Source organism: Rattus norvegicus, chromosome 2, assembly GCF_021556685.1.
Source record: "Rattus norvegicus strain SHRSP/BbbUtx chromosome 2, alternate assembly SHRSP_T2T, whole genome shotgun sequence".
NCBI classification, from domain to species: domain Eukaryota; kingdom Metazoa; phylum Chordata; class Mammalia; order Rodentia; family Muridae; genus Rattus; species Rattus norvegicus.
The window spans coordinates 161,564,894-161,578,526 of NC_141535.1; the positions used below are offsets into that span (position 1 = coordinate 161,564,894).

The following is a 13,633-nucleotide window of genomic DNA, read 5'->3' on the forward strand; positions in this document are numbered from 1 at the left end:
TCAACCTCGTCTACCAGAGTGTTACCTATTTTACTTTCCTTACAAACTGTTTATTGGAAAGCTAAGAATATAAAAGTTGCATATCTAAAGTTTGGTTTGGATATCTTGTTTAGCCAAAATTTATTGACCACATTTGAGGCTTAAAATATGAAAATGATTACTTTCAAATTTTTCAAGGATATATATTTTCAAAAATTAAGGTATACATTATAGGTAATAAAGTTCCATTTAGCTAATTTACTATGAAACCTCTATGTTCAGTCCTAGAATAAAGAGTTGAGATTAATGTTATTAAGCACTACCAAACTATCATTAAGAATTTGATATAAGAAGAAAATATTACATAGTTTAAATATAGACTATGGAATTTGAGTGCCCTTATTTGAATCCACAATCTCTGCTCACTGATTAGTAAAACTAGTTATAATTTAACCATTTGCTGCCAAAATCTCATATTTCCTATGTAGATTAATAATAATATCTATGAACCCGACACTTCTAAGGTCCATGTAAAATGTTTATAACACATTATACATGCTTAATATGTTAGAAAATTACGGAGAAAAGGCTTTCAACAAACCTCTGTCCTCATATATCTTCATAAAAATTCTTTCACTCAGCATTCACGGAAAACGTTCTCTGTGCCAGATGTGCGCTAATGAGATGGTTATGAATAAGACAGACTGTGCCATCATATTCTGTAAATGTTGGAGTTTTTCTACACTTTGCCTTCTACTCAAACAATAACACAAAGACCTATTATACATTTTTGTAACTTCAAGTATTATAGGCAGTCAGGGTTTTGAGCTATTCTATACTGACTATACTGCCTCATAGTGACTCCCTCCTGGCAATTCCTCCTGGAGACTCTCTCTTCAGGGACATGGAAGTTCTTCCTTATCAGCTTATTACTGACAATCACAAAATGATGGAGAGCAGTGTTTTACACAACACTGAGTCAGGAAATGTTTCATAATAATAACAATATGAAGTCCTAACTGCATCCTTATCTCTGGGTACAGCAATCAGCATTTAAATACACAATGCACAAAACATTCCCCAAATGTTCTAATTCCAATAGAATTCTATTGAATAGCTTATATTCTTTTTGAGGTAAAGTTGTTGGGCCAGGTGTTGAAAAAAAAGTTGGCTAGATGGGACTGGTGATGTCAATCCTCAGAGAATATTTTTAAAATTAGAATGCATGTGGTCCTTTTTGGGGAGAAAAGATGATTCAAAGATGATGCCTTGGTTAGTTGGCTTGAGCAATGAGCAAATGGTGATACTTTCATATAATGGAAGCCTAAAGAGTAGCCACTTTGAAAATTAAATATTATAATGTTTTTGCATATGCTAGTAATATACTGAAAAGCCACAGAATGTGTTTTCTTAGGAGGGTATTGAAAATTAAATGTGACTGCTGTGTTCTGCTGTGTCAAAATTTCCTTTTGCATAACAGTGCAATGAAATATGTATCACTAATATTAAGTGAATGTGTTTTTAATGATCTTACAATAAAACTAAAATCTTGAGAGAAGAGTGAAGCTGTCAAAATATAATTATTTCAAACCTGGAAAATAAACCAGTTACCGAAAATGCAATACTCATTGACTGATAAATGATTACTTTTCATATTAGAATTTATATAAGAACAGAGGAGAAGCAACCTTGGTAGAAAGCTCAGCATAGCATTAGCCCTAATTTTAATCAGGAGCATCTGCTAGGGGGTTAGTTTGTCCTCTATTTAGAAGGAGATGAAGTCATTTAAATAACCAACAAAAGGGCATCTCCCTGAGATTGGAATGACTGTCCTCTAGAATCTTGTGGCTCTTATACCAATCAAGCAGAGGGACAGGACCTGGTTTTGATCACACAGCTTTAACAAATCTTCTGGAACGAAGAAGAGTAAATTCTTTACCCAGAGAAGAATTAGGTATTAATCTTAAAATTCATAGCCTACAAAGTAAATCATTCCTAGAAATGGAGATGCATCTAGATGAAGATTAAGTAGTTAAAAATGAAGCTACTGTTTAATCCTCTCCAGTCACAGTTCATAAGAATAGGGTGAAAGCCATTCCAAACTCTACATGAGATGGTGACCATGAGGGGATTTATGAACACAACATTCTTGGGTTGGTGCTGATTTGTTAAGAACAGTAAGAGTGATCCTGACACACCGTTAATAACCATACTTCATTGCTCCATTCTTCACACACACACACACACACACACACACACACACACACACACACACACATACACCACAGCACTCATGACTTTTGCCCTATAACCTTCTCCTTTGATCTTGAATCCTTTCCCTGAGTCTATCACAGAAGATTATAGTCTACTAGACTTCACCATTTAAAACCTGCCTTAAACTGCTTCCCTGGGACGGTTGAGATATGCAGGTCGTGCAGTATCTCAAATTGTTCTGCCCTTCTAAGATCTCTTTGTTACAGTTTAACCAAATTAGTTGTATCTTAGTGAGGGGTCCAATGTTCAAATACAACTGAACCCAAATAAAGAAAACCCTGGTCAGAAGCAGAAATTAAGGGTGGCTACTGAGCCAAGAAACCTCACATAACTCTCATTGGGTCTGTAGCCATGGCATTCCTATGACAGAGATGCCTCAGACCGAAAGAATCTCAAATGCCTCTTTGAAATCAGCCTGCTTTTCTGTAGTTATTATTCTTGGGTTTATAAGCAATTCTGGTTTAAGTTCTTATTTCCAATTTCTTCAGTGAGTATCTGTGTTTGAAGAAATTGTATATAATATGAAAACCAGTCATAGAAACACATGCCAGATCCTGGGCCTAACTTGAACAGATTTCAGTGAATTGAAGATGAAGTATCTTCAATCTGTCCTTCTCTGAAGTCTAAGGTTACAGTGGAAAGATGCAAATCCAGCTCTCTTAACAATTCTGGACAGCATGAATGTCAGAATACCAGCATAAAAATGGGACTCAGTGACCTGGGAACTCTAGGAAGGCATTTGAGATTTGAAGGCAGAACTATTTTTCTTCAATTGTTTTAAAGGCTATTTTTATATAAATCAAATGCAGGCATGCATGTGTTTCTCGAGCACTGAGTTTTCTTTCTAACATCTCACCAAATGGAGGAATCCTCAGTTTCCCAGAAGTCAGCTCAAACAGTATCTAATTGTATACATGTCATGGAAAGAATTGAGGCTTTGCAATATGGGGACATGGCAGTGAGAAAATATCTCAGACCATCTGGAAATCTTTGCTTTACTGCACTAAAATATATCATTTATATAAATATTATTTTATATTTGTTCTCTGTGTGAACCTGTGAACATTTCCAACATCATGAGTTTCAAAATACCCTAATATTGGAATACTCATTTAAAACAAATATTTCATATCACAATGTTTTTAACACTGTAGAAGGGAAGTCTTTGCCAAGGCAAGTTGGACTTAGACATTAGCCCAAAAGCTAACCTTTTCAAAGATGTAGAATGTATTTCCATATGTCTGAAGGAAAGAAATTTAATCCAGATAATGATAAGACTTTTGAGAATATTGTGCCTTTTTATAGATAGAAAAATTAAGGATATGGTTCATATAATAAACAGGTTGAATTATGTATAAAATTGTCTCAAAATGTGACTTGTATAAAAACTGGCTTTTATCACATATTTAAATCTACACTAGCTTCAATATCCATATGTTCTGACAAAAAACTAGCTAAAGTATTGAAGACAGTGCCATCATCAAAAAAATGACACATTATTTATTATCCTCTCTTTTTGTTTTGCCTAGTAACACAACCTTAGTTCTATTCTGAGAATCCATGTACTCAATCACATGTCTATTTTCCTTATATCTATATATAGTTATGTTCTTGCCAATAAAATATAAGTGAAGTCTTGTATAAAAAAAAAGGAATAGCAATCAGGTTAATCCTAATTGGGTCTTTTTATTGACCTTTTCTTGAAGCCGAAGATTAAGATATTAAAAGTTAACACAGACCTAAAAGGACATGCATGGTATGTACTCACTGATGATAGGTAATTAGCCATAAAGTTCAGGATACCAATGATACACTCCCCAGACCCAAAGAAGCTGAACAAGAAAGAAGGCCCAAGTAAGGATGCTTGAATTTCATTTAGAAAGGGGAATAAAATAGTCATCAAAAGCAGGAGGAGGGAGGAAATTGGGTAGAAGAGGAGATGGGGAGGGGGAGTCAGGATCAGGTGAGGAAGAGACAGTAGAGACGGTCGGAGTGCTACAAGAATGAATGTATCTGCAGGAAGGGGTTAGGGGTAGGAATCTCTAGAACGTTCCAGGGACCTGGGAGAAGGGAGGCTTCCAGGAGTCAATGCAGGTGACCATTCCTAAGATACATAGCAGTGGAGATATGGAACCTGAAGAGGCTACCTCCTGAAGCCAGGCAGGATCCCCAGTAGAGGGATAAGGACATCAAGCTACCCACAAAACTTTGAACCCAAAATCTGTCCTGTCTAAAAGAAGTGCAGGGACAAAGATGAAGCAGAGTCTGAAGAAAAGGCCAAACAATTACTAGTCCAACTTGAGACCTATCTCAAGGGCAAGCACTGTTCCCTGATAATATTCAGGATACTCTGGTTTGCTTTCAGACAGGAGCCTAGTAAAACAGTCTCTCAGAGGCTCCACCCAGCAGCTCTCTGAAACAGATACAGAGACTCACAGCCAAATACTGGACAGAGTTGGGGGACTTTTAGGGAAGAGTTGGGGAAAGCAGGTGTAGGAAATCATCAGGAAGACCAGGAGAATCAACTAACCTCAACCTTCGTGGGATTGCAGAGACTGAACCATCAACCAAAGAGCATATATGGGCTGGACTGAGACCCAAGGCACATATGTAGCAGATGTACAGCTCAGTATCCATGTGGGTCCCCAAATCCTGGATCAGGTGTCATCTCTAAAGCTGTCGCCTTTCTGTGGAATCCATTCCCTAGCTGAAAAAGCCTTGTCTGGCCACAGTGAGAGAAGGACGCACCTAATTTTCAGAGACTTGATTGGACACGGTGGAAGGATACCAGGAGAGGGAGGGGCACCCTTTCAGAGGAGAGAGGAGCAGGATCTGACCAGAAGGGGTAGTGATCTGGTGTAAAATGAATAGATAAATAAATGGTGAAAATGTATGGAAATCTTCACTATCTTGAGTGATAAAGAACCCATCAGAAGGAAAACACCATGTAAAATGTCACTACCAAAGAAGTGCTTGACCACCTATTATCAGACTTAATTTCAACCCCGACTGGTTTATTACCTCATTATTTGGTGTCTCTTATGTGAATTAAGTCAAATTATAGCTCACCTAATAGCCTAAGTTTAGTTTGTGGTTGTGGCACAGATCAAAGAAGGAAGTAAATGCTATAAATATTCCTGAAAAAATGATATGGGAAGCTAATGTCCTAACTGTGCCTTTAATTCTCACATTATCAGTCCAGAGCCTTTAACAATAACACAGAATGAGAAAGGTGGCTCAGTGAGGAAAGAGCAGTTGTTATGCAACCATGAGAATTTGAATTTCAATCCCCATTACCCAAAGGCAGGCTTGGGTTCCATTGTATCTGTAACCTAAAACTGGGAGAAGTAGAGACAGGTAGATTCCTAGGGCACATAGACTATCAAGTCTTCTTAAAATATAAGACTCAGATTCAGTAAGACTATCAAGAGGAGAACAATAGACAGAACACACAGCATCTTCCTCAGACCTCAGGATGATGCACATTCAGGCAGGGGTATGGGCAAGGGCATGCATGGGTGCACACACACGTGCGCGCACACACACACACACTCACTCACACACTCATCCTGAGTGAGGTAACCCATACCCAAAGGGACAAGCATGGTATGTACTCGCTAATATGTCGATATTAACTAAACATTAAATAAATGAATTGTACAGAATACCAAAATACAGTCCACAGAGCTTAAAATGGTCAACAAGATGAAGGGCCCAAGTGAGGACACCTCAGTCCCACTTGGGAGGGAGAAGAAAGCAACCATAAGGGGAAAGAAGGGATGAATCTTGGAGGGGAAAAGTATTTAAAAGGGTGTGGGAAGAGGGGAACATGATCTGGTATTGGGTTGGGGAAAAGGACTGAAGACCTGAGGGCCAGCAGAAAAAAATGTAACCAGGAAACCTCAGGAAATAAGAGATCGGGTGGACCCTCCAGAATGTACCAGAGGAGGTGAGAGATTGCCTGGACTCAAAGGTGTGGTGGATCCTGATAAAATGCCCTACAGTGGGAAGAGAGCCCACCTCCAGCAGAGAGACAGGGCATCAAGTCAGTGATTGGGTTGCCATCCCACAGGCAAAACTGTGACCCATATTTGTTCCTGTCTAAAAGAAGTGGAGGGTAGAAATGGAGAAGAGTCTGAGGAAAAGGAGGTCCAGTGACAGGTCCAAAGTGGGATTCAGCTCAAAGAGACGCCCCAAGGCCTGACACCATGGAGTGTTCAGAAAAAGGGAACTGCCCTCCAAAGGACCCACCATGCAGCTGAAAGAGTCAGATGCGGATATTTGCACCCAACCAGTGGGTAGAAGCTGCTGACCCCTGTGGTCCAATGAGGGAAAAACTGAAAGAAACTGAGGAGGAGGGCAACCTTGTAGGAGGACTAGCAGTCTCGACTAACCTAGACCCTGAGATCTCTCAGACACTAGACCACAAAACAGGCAGCATACACCAGCTGAGATGAGGCCCCCAACACACATACAGCAGAGGACTGCTGGGTCTGGGTTCAATCAGAGAAGATGCACTTAAATTTCAAGAGACTGGAGGCCCTAGGGAGATTAGAGGTCTGGTGGGATGGGGGTTAGAGGTGGGGAGTGGGGACATGCTGATGGAGAAAAGGGGCACAAGGAGGAGGTATGGGATGTGGAAAAGTTGGAGGGTAGACTGGGAGGGAAACAAAATCTGGAGTGGAAAAAAAGATTAAATAAAAAGAAGGAATATATAAAAAGAGAGAGGGAGAAATTAACCTTAAACATCAATTTCTCATTTATTTGAACATATATTAGCAGCTGTTAATTGAAGCAAAAGACTACTTGTAATGAAAATTTTTAGAAAAGTTTATATAAATGTGTGTGTGTGTGTGTGTGTGTGTGTGTGTGTGTGTGTGTGTGTATGGATGGATGGAAGGTAAGCTCATCTCATCCCTTTGCCACAAACAAGAGCACAGACACCTTTCAGAACTGTTTGCATCCACTGTGGTTGTATATTATACACATTGGAGAAAGAAGATTTATCAGTCAATTAATTCTTTTCATTTAAAAGATAACTGTCACCTAATGGAGACTGTTAAGAATATCCTCTCCTTTTCCGTAACTATGAAAGACATTTGCATTAAATGAGGAGGTTCTTTATTTCTTCAGGATTCATTTATGCCTGCTGGTTATTCCCCAGCTAAAGTCATAATCTTGTTTGCAACATCATAATCATTTACCCAGTGAACAATCAGTGTGTCACTAACAAAGAATTATGACTTTAGGTAAGGGATAAACTACAGGCACAGATGAACTCTTAGGGAATAAACATTGTTTTCATGCAAATGTGGCTAGTAATAAATAACTAGGGATGGAAATTATGATGAAATAGAATATCCTACAAAAACAGGGAGGTGGAAGTATGAGAGGAATGGTTTAATTTTTTGATTTTTTAAAAATTACGGTGCACAAAGTGTTTATAAATTGCTGGCATCACTTTAGTACAGAGTTTTAAACTATTAGATTATAAAATATGATAATATAAGGAATAATGGTTGATCATTTTTAATAAAGGTAGATCTGGAACTCTATCATTTAATCAAATTGCCATAGTAGATGAAAGTAGTTTTAATGGTGATTTTGTTTCCTTGTTCATACCAATTTGATCCTAGATTTACTAACAAGTTTATGATGGTGAGCTTTAATCATGAAACTAACATAATGTGGAACTATATGGAAAAAGTTGCAGTAAAGTATTATCTTTATTAGGTTGATTCATAGACGTTATCTGTAGGGGATGTGTTAAATGTGTTAAGACATAGGCCACTGTGGACAGCACCATCCCCTAGATGGGATTCTCTTAGAATTAGAAAGATAGCATTTAGTTTAATGTTAGCTACTGGTTTGCTGTATTGGAAATCAGTATGGAGAAAATTGGACATTGCACTACCTGAGGACCCAGCTTTACCTCTCATGGGCATATACCCAAAAGATGCCCCAACATATAACAAAGACACATGCTCCACTATGTTCATAGCAGCCTTATTTATAATAGCCAGAAGCTGGAAAGAACCCAGATGCCCTTCAACAGAGGAATGGATACAGAAAATGTGGTACATCTACACAATGGAATATTATTCAGCTATCAAAAACAATGACTTTATGAAATTCATAGGCAAATGGATGGAACTGGAAAATATCATCCTGAGTGAGGTAACCCAATCACAGAAAAACACACATGGTATGCACTCATTGATAAGTGGCTATTAGCCCAAATGCTTGAATTACCCTAGATGCACAGAACATATGAAACTCAAGAAGGATGACCAAAATGCGAATGCTTCACTCCTTCTTTAAAAGGGAAACAAGAAAACCCTTGGCAGGGAATAGGGAGGCAAAGTTTAGAACAGAGGCAGAAGGAACACCCATTCAGAGCCTGCCCCACATGTGGCCCATACATATACAGCCACCCAATTAGATAAGATGGATGAAGCAAAGAAGTAGAGGCTGACAGGAACCGGATGTAGATCTTTCCTGAGAGACACACCCAGAATACAGCAAATACACAGGCGAATGCCAGCAGCAATCAACTGAACTGAGAACGGGAACCCTGTTGAAGGAATCAGAGAAAGGTCTGGAAGAACTTGAAGGGGCTCAAGACCTCATATGATCAACAATGCCAACCAACCAGAGCTTCCAGGGACTAAGTCCCTACCCAAAGACTATACATGGACTGACCCTAGGCTCCAACCTCATAGGTAGCATTGAATAGCCTAGTAAGAGCACCAGTGGAAGGGGAAGCCCTTGGTCCTGCCAAGACTCAACCCCCAGTGAACGTGATTGTTGGGGGGAGGGTGGTAATGGGGAGGAGGATGGGCACGGGAAGCCCATATAGAAGGGGAAGGGGAGGGGCTAGGGGGATGTTGGCCAGGAAACTAGGAAGGGGAATAATAATTGAAATGTAAATAAGAAATACTCAAGTTAATAAAGATAAGAAAAAATAAAGAAAGATAGCATTTCAACAAATGGTGCTGGTTCAACTGGAGGTCAGCATGTAGAAGAATGCAAATCGACCCATTCTTATCATCCTGTACAAAGCTTAAGTCCAATTGGATCAAGAATGTCCACATCAAACCAGATACACTCAAACTAATAGAAGGAAGAGTATTGAGCACATGGGTATTGTGGAAATTTTTTTAACAAAACACCAATGGCTTATGCTCTAGGATCAATAAATATGGATCCATAAATGTGTCCTCATAAAACTGCAAAGCTTCTGTAACATAAAGAAAGGACACTGTCATTAGGACAAAATGCCAACCAATAAATTGGAAATACATCTACCAATCCTACATCTGATAGAAGACCAATATCTAAAATTTGCACAGAACTCAAGAAGTTAGACTCCAGAGAGGCAAATAACCCTATTAAAAATGGGGTACAGAGCTAAACAAAGAGTTCTCAGCTAAGGAATATCGAATGACTGAGTAGTACCTAAATAAATGTTCAACATCCTTAGTCATCTGGGAAATACAAGTCAAAGCAACCCTGAGATTCCACCTCACATCAGTCAGAATGGCTAAGATCAAAACGACAGGTGACAACAGATGCTGGGGCAGATGTGGAGAAAGAGAAACACTCATCAATCGTTGGTGGGATTGTAAACTGATACAACTATTCTGGAAATTATATTTCTGGAGGTTCCTCAGAAAATTGTATATTGCACTACCTGAGGACCCAGCTCCACCTCTCCTTGGCATATACCAAAAAGATACTCCAACATACAAAGACACATGCTCCACTATGTTCATAGTAGCCTTATTTATAATAGCCAGAAAGTGGAAAGAACCCGGATGCCCATCAACAGAGGAATGGATACAAAAAGTTGTGGAATCTACACAATGGAGTACTACTCAGCTATCAAAACAATGACTTCATGAAATTCATAGGCAAATGGAATGACTAGAAAGTATCATCTTAAGTGAGGTAACCCAACCACAGAAAAACACACATGGTATGCATTCATTGATAAGTGGATATTAGCCCAAAAGCTTAAATTACCCAAGATGCAATCTATAGATCTCATGAAGTTCAAGAAGGAGGACAAAAATTTGGATGCTTCAGTCCTTCTTAAAAGGGGGAACAAAAATATTCATAGTAGGGGATATGGTAATAAACCTGGAGCAGAGACTGAAGGAATTGTCATTCAGAGCCTGCTCCACCTGAATAAACAGCCCATTTATATACAACCAACAAAATTAAATGATGAAGCCAAGACATGCATGCTGACAGGAACTTGATATAGCTGTCTCCTGAGAGGCTCAGCCAGAGCATGTCAAATACAGAGGCAAATGCTAGCAGCAAACCATTGAAGTGAGGGGAATTAGAGAAAGGATTGAAGGGGCTTGGCACTCCATAAGAACAACAATGCCAACAAACCAGAGCTCCCAAGGACTCAACCACTAGCCAAAGACTACACATGGACAGATCCATGGCTCCAGCTGTGTATGTAGCAGAAGATAGCCTTGTTGGGTACCAATGGGATGAGAAGCCCTTGGTCCTGCAAAGACTGGAGCCCCCAGTGCAGGGGAATGTCGGGGTAAGGGAAGGTGGTTGGATGTGGAGGAGAACACCTATACAGAATAAGGGGAGAGGGATGGGATAGGGGGCTTATAGTTGGGAAACTGGGAAAGTTAGTAAAAAATATCCAACTTTAAAAAATAGATGGCAGCCCTGTGCTCACAGCCTCCTTGCTGCAACCCCCGCAATAGCTGCTGCTGCTCCGGCTGTCACTGCCTCCGAGAACATGGCTGTGCCTCCCACATATGCTGATCTTGGCAAGTCCGCCAGGGATGTCTTCACCAAGGACTACGGCGGCTTTGGCTTAATAAAACTTGATTTGAAAACGAAGTCCGAGAATGGATTGGAATTTACTAGCTCAGGCTCTGCCAACACGGAGACCACCAAAGTGAAAGTCAGTCGAGAAACCAAGTACAGATGGACCGAGTATGGACTGAAGTTTACTAAGAAGTGAAACAGAGACAACACCCTGGGCATTGAGATCTCCATGGAAGACCAGCTTGCTCGTGGATTGAAGCTGACCTTTGATTTAACTTTCTCACCTAACACTGGGGAAAAGTGCTAAAATCAAGACAAAGGTACAAGAGAGAGCATATCAACCTGGGCTGTGATGTGGACTTTGACATCGCTGGACCCTCAATCCGGGGTGCGCTGGTGCTTCGCTGTGAGGGTTGGCTGGCTGGCTACCACATAAATTTTGAGACCTCAAAGTCCCAAGTGACCCACAGCAACTTCATAATTGTCTACAAAATGGACAAATTCCAGCTTCATACTAATGTGAACGACAGGACAGAGTTTGTTGACTCCATTTACTAGAAGGTGAACAAGAAGTTGGAGACTGATGCCAATCTCGCCTGGACTGCAGGAAACAGTAACATAACATTGGAATAGCAGCCAAGTATCAGGTTGACCCTGATGCCTGCTTTTCTGCCAAAGTGAACAACTCCAGTCTAATTGACTTAGGGTACATTCAGACCCTAAACCAGGTATCAAACTGATGCTCTCAACCCTGCTGGATGGCAAGAACGTCAATGTGGCCGGCCACAAGGTTGGTTTAGGACTGGAATTTCAAGCATAAATGAATATTGTACAATCATTAATTTTAAACTATTTTGCAGCATAGCTACCTTCAGAGTTTAGTGTACCTTTTAATGTTATAATTTGGTGGATGCGAGACTTGATAAATGCCACATTAGACCTCTAGGCTAAGGATGATTTGGCTTTAAGGCGTTTACCATTTCAGAGGCACAACAGAAACTCCATTCCAGGAAGGGTCCGTTTTAGCTGTAGGCGTGGGTTGGGGAGGAGCTCCTCTAGAAATGCCAGGCTGCTAGTGGAAGCCAGGAATGTGTGGATCCTTTGTAAATCTGTATCCAGTCCACACATGAAGTTGTGACTTATTGCATATCGAATCCCGGTGTTCCGATCGATCTGAAGCATGTACACACCTACGTGAAAGGGACGTTTTTTAAGACAAGATGGTCACGCCATTCCCATCCTAGTCCATCAGTCACCTGTTTTAGTCTTTAGGGTGTGATTAGATATTTCTTTTGTGACATTTTAGGGTGGAGAGGGTAGGCCTGATGGAGCCAGTCATTCAGGACTTAATTCTTCCTTGTGTTGTGGTGTGATTTTCTTCCTTCCTTCCTTCCTTCATTTATTTATTCATTTATTTATTTATTTTTCTTTCTTTCTCCCTTTCTTCTCCCTTTTCTTCTCCCTTCTTTTCTTCTCCCTTCTTCTCCCTTTTCTTCTCCCTTCTTTTCTTCTCCTTTTTCTTCTCCCTTTTCTTCTCCTTCTCCTTTTCCTTCTCCTCCTCCTTCTCCTTCTCATTCTCCCTCTTTCTTTTTAATTCCCTTTATTTCACCATTGCATCATAGTGTGAAATAGCTTCCGGGTTCTCCAACACTGAGCTGAGTGGGTGATTGTGCTCACATTTTAGCACTAGGGATCTCAACTGACTCCTCTTGTAGCCTCACCTCTATTTTTACCAGTTTAACGGGTACATTATAGACTCTTCCATTTTCTGTGGAATTAGCTCCTCCCCTTCAAATGCTGTAATTAGAATCACTTAAAATAAAACTTGAATAAAATACTGAAACTTCAAAAAATAGATGGCCAAAAAAAGAAAAAGAAAAAAGAAAAGGGAGCTGAGGACAGGGGACAGATAAGAAAGCAAGTGAACATATATGCACTCTCTGCTCTTGATGGCAGATGTGATGTGATTAGCTATTTGAAGTCCTTACCTTACCTCCTATATGGTGACTGATATAATCTAGAAATATCCACTGAATCAAAACCCTCTTCCTCCTAAGTAAGGTAGTTTCATCAGAACAGTGTTCCACCATTTATTTATCAAACATAAATTATTTAGGTTTGAAATCCTGAAAGGTGATATTGGTTCAGAGCCCTTTTAAGCTTCATAGTATTTAAATATTCATTATTTTAATTTATTCTCACAAAACACTAAAGAATCTGAGGGGGAACCTTATGTTTCTTTCTACATATGTTGTTTTTAATATTTAAGCATAATATACTGTTTTTCTCTAAGTATATTATACATATATTATACTGTTTGCTCTTGGAAGACATTACAGAATGAGGTGGCTTATCATTTGAGGTGTCTGTGTTCTTTCCTTCCTAATGTCCTCCAATACTAAACAGGCATCTCCTAATTTGAGTACACAATGGTGAACAAAAGAAACATAATTGATGTTCAATCAAGGTATTCCACTATACCAATTAAAAAGTATAATCTGCTTTAAAAGAATATCTTCAAGAGCACACGGAAGCAGTAATCACTATAAGTGTGGATTCCTCATTACGAGAAAACTTA

General features: G+C 39.6%; 1 pseudogene; it reads left to right on the forward strand.

The window, feature by feature from the left end:
- The first annotated feature begins 11,011 nt into the window (after positions 1–11,011).
- Vdac1-ps7 (voltage-dependent anion channel 1, pseudogene 7) lies at positions 11,012–12,014 on the forward strand (annotated as a pseudogene).
- The last annotated feature ends 1,619 nt before the right edge of the window (positions 12,015–13,633 follow it).